The sequence below is a fragment of the Brienomyrus brachyistius genome, chromosome 25 (genome assembly GCF_023856365.1).
Source record: "Brienomyrus brachyistius isolate T26 chromosome 25, BBRACH_0.4, whole genome shotgun sequence".
NCBI classification, from domain to species: Eukaryota; Metazoa; Chordata; class Actinopteri; order Osteoglossiformes; family Mormyridae; genus Brienomyrus; species Brienomyrus brachyistius.
The window spans coordinates 4,151,075-4,159,116 of record NC_064557.1 but is presented as its reverse complement, the minus strand read 5'-3'; the positions used below and the strand labels follow the sequence as shown (position 1 = coordinate 4,159,116).

Sequence of the window (8,042 nt, the reverse complement as noted above, 5' to 3'; positions counted from 1 at the left end):
TGCATGTTCTCCCCATGTCGTCGTGGGGTTTCCTCCGGGTACTCCGGTTTCCCCCCACAGTCCAAAAACATGCTGAGGCTAATTGGACTTGCTAAATTGTCCGTAGAAGTGCATGTGCGCGTGAATGGTGTGTGAGTGTGCTCTGCGATGGGCTGGCCCCCCATCCTGGGTTGTTCCCTGCCTTGTGCCCATTGCTTCCGGGATAGGCTCTGGACCCCCCGCGACCCAATAGGATAAGCGGTTTGGAAAATGGATGGATGGATGGACTTGCTCCACTTCCTGACCCTTCATACTAATTGGCTTGAAGGTGGCCACAGCATTCTTGTTGCCTCCCGTCTTGCTGCTCACCAGCCACATCTCCTTGGTTTTGCTTACATTAAGATCCAGAAAGCTGTTGTCAATCCACAAAGCCAGGGTGTCAATATACTGAAGATAGGGAGAGCTGTTTTAGTCCTGAAGGCAGGCAACTAAAGCCATGTCATCTGGATTGTTTAAGAATTAGAACAGTGAGACATTTGTTTGTTTAGCAAAAACACCAAAAGCGTTGTCTACGCCACTTAATATAATTTGCTTTACTAGACATCGTACATCCTGCGATGTGACTATTGAACGTGCCTACATCGCGATGACGATGCCGAAACGGTACATCGTGTAGCCCTAACACACACGAGAAGAGTTGAATGCCTGACAGATCTTACCTTCATGGCAACAGCAGGTCATCTGAGCAATGGACTTTAATTCCAATACTGGAATAGATGTCTCTTTCAGTAGCCTCCTCCCAAGTTGCAGGAGGAGCATGGTCATCTACAAACTCTGGGTCCTCTAGGAAGTCAGGGTCCAGTTGGACTGAAATAAAACATTTAATTTAAGGACTCTATTGACTCCTGGACTTTGTTACCACTCGGCTTTTAGCATTGCTCAGTGACATTAACTATCATGTCAGCTGATGTTGTTGCTAATTCTTTGCGAAACAGCTTTGGTTGAAGTTGTTGGAACCTACATGAAATATCAAATTTAATTGACCTGGATGGATGATGGAGGGCAAATCTGTATGCACATGGCTCTCTAAAACTTAAAAATGTTCACACATCTAATATAAAATTAAAGTAATGACACTATTGATCACCGGGGCAGAAAATTCTCTTTTAAACTACCCTATGTTGCCTTCCATGATGCAAGGACACATATGTAGGTAACAGCAACAAATATATGTATATTGTTACGATGGGGCGTGATAAGTATATTGCATGTATATTCAAATACAGCTGTTCGAGGCGTTACATATTTAAGACATATTAGAGACTAGAATGTAAGTATCGATCAAAGTACCGTCTTCCTGCATATTCGGTTCATAGACCTTGCAGGCGTAGAAAATAGTGCTGGCAGCTGCAGACAGAACACCGCCTATGAACAGGTAATCAATAAATTCAAGATTTTGCATGAATCTCAGAAATGCCATTCTGCCGCTCCCTGAGTATTGGTGAAATGAGCTTTTTTTCTTCTCGGTTGTCGTATTTATACATTCGAAACGTCAGCACTTACGTAACATCTCAAGTAGTTCTAGAACGGCGCTTTAATTTCCGCATTATTTAAATACGTGTGAAGATAATGTCATAATTCGAAACTGAAAAAAGGTCTGAAAAGATTAAACTCTGCGTGAAAGCTTGTAATATAATAATAAAATGTCTTTCAAGATCGAAACTAATCTTTGAAGGTCTACATAATGTTTTGGTAGTGTTAGGAAATTCAATGTGCAGTATTTTATAAAGGTAAAGTTACATTTTGTTTTAACCAATGTTAACTATTTTTCTGACAAAGTCTGGCCATTTAGCTTACAGGCTACAGTGATTTTTCAGTCAGGACCAGCGAGGCAGGCTGTGTTGGTTTCCCAAATTTTTCAAGTATAGCTGTCCCCCATTTAACGTCTTTTTTTCGCGGAGCAGCTGTTTTTTAAAACGCGCGGGCAGGATGTAGGTGCAGTTGAGGAAAATAACTTAATAAATATCTTTTGTCTGTATATTTAACACAAACAGCACAAAATGTGTCAAGGATGTTTTATATATTTTTTTGTAAATAAATAAATAATAAAGTCTATTATACGAAAATGGAGAACGTTCTATATATAAACGTCAAATTCGCTATAGCCGCAGTGTATTGTGGGTCGAACCGCCATTTTATTTGTATACGGCTCAATTAGCAGCATTTGTTTGCGGCATTATCGTTGGTACGATGTGACACTGCTGTGTGAAAGGCTTTCTTACTAAATCACATGGTAGATATGGCAGGAAGGTGGACCACAACATGAGATTTTTTTCGGTTTCCCACTTGGAAATGACGATAAGGACAGCAGGTAGTGGAGGTAACGAAGAGGCGTTGGGTGGCTTGGCCCGCATCGGTGAGACGGAAGGAGATAACTGTCAATACGGTATCTCCCTTAATTCGTGTTTGCTCTCGGCATTTTCATAGGCAAGTAAGATGTCTGTTGTTTAAGTAGTATTGCGGATTATGCGTTTCTTTTGTTTTCTAAAGTTGGTATTTTCACATTGGTTAACCTACGCTAGCAAGCTAGCTTCACTACGGTGGGTAGCAGAAATGGGTTAATCTGCTCGTGTTAAACTAACGTTACAGAGTGAATGCTTTAAAAAGACAAAAGCAAACAGCAAAACTGTAATGACACGTTCATCAGTGCATGTATGTATATATTCGCGTGCATGGATCCATGCAGAATGCTGGATTAGCCTGTCACTGTATGCTGTGCCTTGACAAACCTATGCCCAACTATGGTTTAGGTTTTGAAATATTTTTAAGTATGGTTTCTAACGTTTCTCATGATGTCTGGAAGGATTTGTATCAACTCATTGTATACTGAGACTGTATTCTGCTTGCCACTTATATTTTATTTAAAATAGAACCAATAAAGTCATGTCAAATGACATTTTTGTGGTGATCTTGACTCTTCTTTTCTTAAACAGTCAAATTACTAGTGTGTTTTGGTAATGGAAGTTGCTTATTACTGATATTAAGCTTGTTAACCAGATATGTTTACCTTCGCGATACACTCAAAATGGCGAATGGGGGGCGTGTCAGTGCAGACACGTGATTGACAAAGACCGATATGGGAGAGTGGGGTGAGTTGTGCCAGTTTTTACTTAAAGCGACTTTAAAGTGAGGCCATGACAGTAATACTTCCAACTAAAATATGTACATATATTTCAGGATGTGACGCATCCCTGGGAACAATCACTTTGGATCTGAAGTACAGTATTTAAGAAATATAGCTTTCTGAAAGAAAGTGGTCTCATGCCACAATTTGCCCCCAGTGTGGTGTAAGTTGTTCCTTTGGAGAGAATACATTGGGGTAAATTTTGCCATTGATTATTGAAGTAAAATTGTATATTTTGATCTCAGAAACTGTAATTCTATATAGCTAGAAATTCAATACAAAATAGCTCATTTCAGGCAGGAAGCCCTGCCTGTCTTCCTTTTATACCTCCATGGCAGTGATAAGCTATTTTACAGCATCAAAGGCCAATTTTCTACAGGCCTTGATTGTGTACAGGAGTGTCTTTCTGGGGCTGGCATGTCTGGGGCGACCCAGTAGGATAAGCGGTTTGGAAAATGGATGGATGGATGGATAATGGTCATGATAACTTAATCAGTACTAAACAGAGCATGGGGATTAAACCAAGGAAGCCTATCGCATATGGGAGTTAATATGAGTGACAAAATGGCACTGGGTTAAATGGTTAGCGCTGGGATCAAGAATGTTTGTGAGTGGTGGATCGTTCTGTGATCGACATGTTTGTTAGCTGCACATCGGCTCCGTATGAAAAAACCTTTAAATTGACCAAAATTATATTAGACAGGCTCTTGTGGATAGAATACATCTTTAATGTCCATCAAATTTACATCAGATGGAATTTCATCTTTGACAGTGACGAATTCAACACACAATACAAGCAACACTATACACAATAAACATGTCAGTGCAACTAAAAGTAAGTAGGACTTTATAAAATCAGTCCAGTTTACTCCTAGCGAGAAATTTTACATAAATAAATGCATTTAAAAACAAAATACATACGATACCAATAAAATAAAACTAGCTGCTATTTAATTTATCTAAGAAAAATAGTCTTTGTTCAGGATGGTTACAGCCGATGGAATAAATGACCGCTTGCAGCCATTTTTCCTAGCTAATGGGACTACAAGACTCCTGCCTGATGGCAACAATTGAAAGGCACAATGAAGTGGATGAGTACAATCTTGATAGACCTTTTGTGTCAAGATCTGTGAGTACAGGTGGGAGAGTTGATGTTGTTTATGTCCAATGATTTTCCCAGACTGGTTTACGATTTGTGCCAATATATTCTTCTGTTTAACTGAAAGTTGCCCATACCATGACACTATGTTGAACGTCAGGACACTCTCAGTCAATGATTTGTAAATCATGGACATTGTGTGCTGGCTGGTGTTAAAACTCCTGAGCTTCCTCAGAAGAGACAGACGCTGTCTTCATTTCTTGTACACATAATCCATATGGTTTTGGAAACTTAACTGATTGTCTATTATTGTCCCAAGATATTTGAATTCGGTGACTTGCTCCACTTCATGACCCTTCATACTAATTGGCTTGAAGGTGGCCACAGCATTCTTGTTGCCTCCCATCTTGCTGCTCACCAGCCACATCTCCTTGGTTTTGCTTACATTAAGATCCAGAAAGCTGTTGTCAATCCACAAAGCCAGGGTGTCAATATACTGAAGATAGGGAGAGCTGTTTTAGTCCTGAAGGCAGGCGACTAAAGCCATGTCATCTGGATTGTTTAAGAATAAGAACAGTGAGACATTTGTTTGTTTAGCAAAAACACCAAAAGCGTTGTCTACGCCACTTAATATAATTTGCGTTACTTGACATCGTACATCCTGCGATGTGACTATTGAACGTGCCTACATCGCGATGACGATGCCGAAACGATACATCGTGTAGCCCTAACACACACGAGAAGAGTTGAATGCCTGACAGATCTTACCTTCATGGCAACAGCAGGTCATCTGAGCAATGGACTTTAATTCCAATACTGGAATAGATGTCTCTTTCAGTAGCCTCCTCCCAAGTTGCAGGAGGAGCATGGTCATCTACAAACTCTGGGTCCTCTAGGAAGTCAGGGTCCAGTTGGACTGAAATAAAACATTTAATTTAAGGACTCTATTGACTCCAGGACTTTGTTACCACTCGGCTTTTAGCATTGCTCAGTGACATTAACTATCATGTCAGCTGATGTTGTTGCTAATTCTTTGCGAAACAGCTTTGGTTGAAGTTGTTGGAACCTACATGAAATATCAAATTTAATTGACCTGGATGGATGATGGAGGGCAAATCTGTATGCACATGGCTCTCTAAAACTTAAAAATGTTCACACATCTAATATAAAATTAAAGTAATGACACTATTGATCACCGGGGCAGAAAATTCTCTTTTAAACTACCCTATGTTGCCTTCCATGATGCAAGGACACATATGTAGGTAACAGCAACAAATATATGTATATTGTTACGATGGGGCGTGATAAGTATATTGCATGCATATTCAAATACAGCTGTTCGAGGCGTTACATATTTAAGACATATTAGAGACTAGAATGTAAGTATCGATCAAAGTACCGTCTTCCTGCATATTCGGTTCATAGACCTTGCAGGCGTAGAAAATAGTGCTGGCAGCTGCAGACAGAACACCGCCTATGAACAGGTAATCAATAAATTCAAGATTTTGCATGAATCTCAGAAATGCCATTCTGCCGCTCCCTGACTATTGGTGAAATGAGCTTTTTTCTTCTCGGTTGTCGTATTTATACATTCGAAACGTCAGCACTTACGTAACAGCTGAAGTGTTCTAGAACTGCGCTTTAATTTCCGCATTATTTAAATACGTGTGAAGATAATGTCATAATTCGAAACTGAAAAAAGGTCTGAGAAGATTAAACTCTGCGTGAAAGCTTGTAATATAATAATAAAATGTCTTTCAAGATCGAAACTAATCTTTGAAGGTCTACATAATGTTTTGGTAGTGTTAGGAAATTCAGTGTGCAGTATTTTATAAAGGTAAAGTTACATTTTGTGTTAACCAATGTTAACTATTTTTCTGACAAAGTCTGGCCATTTAGCTTACAGGCTACAGTGATTTTTCAGTCAGGACCAGCGAGGCAGGCTGTGTTGGTTTCCCAAATTTTTCAAGTATAGCTGTCCCCCATTTAACGTCTTTTTTCGCGGAGCAGCTGTTTTTTAAATCGTGCGGACAGGGTGTAGGTGCAGTTGAGGAAAATAACTTAATAAAAATCTTTTGTCTGTACATTTAACACAAACAGCACAAAATGTATCAAGGATGTTTTATATTTTTTTGTAAAAAAAGTCTATTATACGAAAATGGAGAATGTTCTATATATATATAAACGTCACACTCGCTATAGCCGCAGTGTATTGTGGGTCGACCCGCCATTTTATTTGTATACGACTCATTTAGTAGTATTTGTTTGCGGCATTATCGTTGGTACGATGGGACACTGCTGTGTGGAAGGCTTTCTTACTAAATCATATGGTAGATATGGCAGGAAGGTGGACCACAACATGATATTTTTTTCGGTTTCCCACTTGGAAATGACGATAAGGACGGCAGGTAGTGGAGGTAACGAAGAGGCGTTGGGTGGCTTGGCCCGCATCGGTGAGACGGAAGGAGATCACTGTCAATACGGTATCTCCCTTAATTCGTGTTTGCTCTCGGCATTTTCATAAAGGCAAGTAAGATGTCTGTTGTTTAAGTAGTATTGCGGATTATGCGTTTCTTTTGTTTTCTAAAGTTGGTATTTTCACATTGGTTAACCTACGCTAGTAAGCTAGCTTCACTACGGTGGGTAGCAGAAATGGGTTAATCTGCTCGTGTTAAACTAACGTTACAGAGTGAATGCTTTAAAAAGACAAAAGCAAACAGCAAAACTGTAATGACATGTTCATCAGTGCATGTGTATATATATATTCGCGTGCATGGATTATATGGCACAATGCTGGATTAGGCTGTCACTGTATGCTGTGCCTTGACAAACCTATGCCCAACTATGGTTTAGGTTTTGAAATATTTTTAAGTATGGTTTCTAACGTTTCTCGTGATGTCTGGAAGGATTTGTATCAACTCATTGTATACTGAGACTGTATTCTGCTTGCCACTTATATTTTATTTTAAATAGAACCAATAAAGTCATGTCCAATGACATTTTTGTGGTGATCTTGACTCTTCCTTTCTTAAACAGCTAAATTACTAGTGTGTTTTGGTAGTGGAAGTTGCTTATTACTGATTACATAAAACATTACACTGTTTGTGGAGGAAAAAAACACTGAATATGAAATATTAAGCTTGTTAACCAGATATGTTTACCTTCGCGATACACTCAAAATGGCGAATGGGGGGCGTGTCAGTGCAGACACGTGATTGACAAAGACCGATATGGGAGAGTGGGGTGAGTTGTGCCAGTTTTTACTTAAAGCGACTTTAAAGTGAGGCCATGACAGTAATACTTCCAACTAAAATATGTACATATATTTCAGGATGTGACGCATCCCTGGGAACAATCACTTTGGATCTGAAGTACAGTATTTAAGAAATATAGCTTTCTGAAAGAAAGTGGTCTCATACCACAATTTGCCCCCAGTGTGGTGTAAGTTGTTCCTTTGGAGAGAATACATTGGGGTAAATTTTGCCATTGATTAGTGAAGTAAAATTGTATATTTTGATCTCAGAAACTGTAATTCTATATAGCTAGAAATTAAATACAAAATACAAAAAATGCATTATCCTAGCTTTATAGACTCATTGTAGCTCACCAAAGCACTAAAACGTGTGTTCAATGTTTTCAAGCTTGTCTGTAACTGTTCAGATACAATAATAAAAAAACCTTGATCATAGAAACTTTAATTTGAAAGGCAAAAAAAAAACAGTTTTTTTTAACTTAAATGTGCTTACCTCATGCAATTAGGCTCTCTTTGCTGGATGCTGA

General features: G+C 39.1%; 2 long non-coding RNA genes across 3 annotated transcripts; both read right to left on the bottom strand.

The window, feature by feature from the left end:
* Positions 1-327: 327 nt before the first annotated feature.
* On the bottom strand, positions 328-1,912 carry LOC125720806 (uncharacterized). Its single transcript, XR_007385579.1, has 3 exons — positions 1,837-1,912; positions 1,330-1,404; positions 328-846 (listed from the first exon to the last, which is right to left on the bottom strand). It is a non-coding gene; the product is annotated as an uncharacterized LOC125720806 (long non-coding RNA).
* Positions 1,913-4,382: 2,470 nt separating this feature from the next.
* On the bottom strand, positions 4,383-6,517 carry LOC125720805 (uncharacterized). Of its 2 annotated transcripts, XR_007385578.1 has the most exons (4): positions 6,167-6,517; positions 5,662-5,736; positions 5,031-5,178; positions 4,383-4,814 (listed from the first exon to the last, which is right to left on the bottom strand). It is a non-coding gene; the product is annotated as an uncharacterized LOC125720805 (long non-coding RNA). The 2 variants fall into 2 exon arrangements; XR_007385577.1 differs by lacking the exon at positions 6,167-6,517 and having other exon boundaries at positions 5,662-5,801.
* Positions 6,518-8,042: the final 1,525 nt, after the last annotated feature.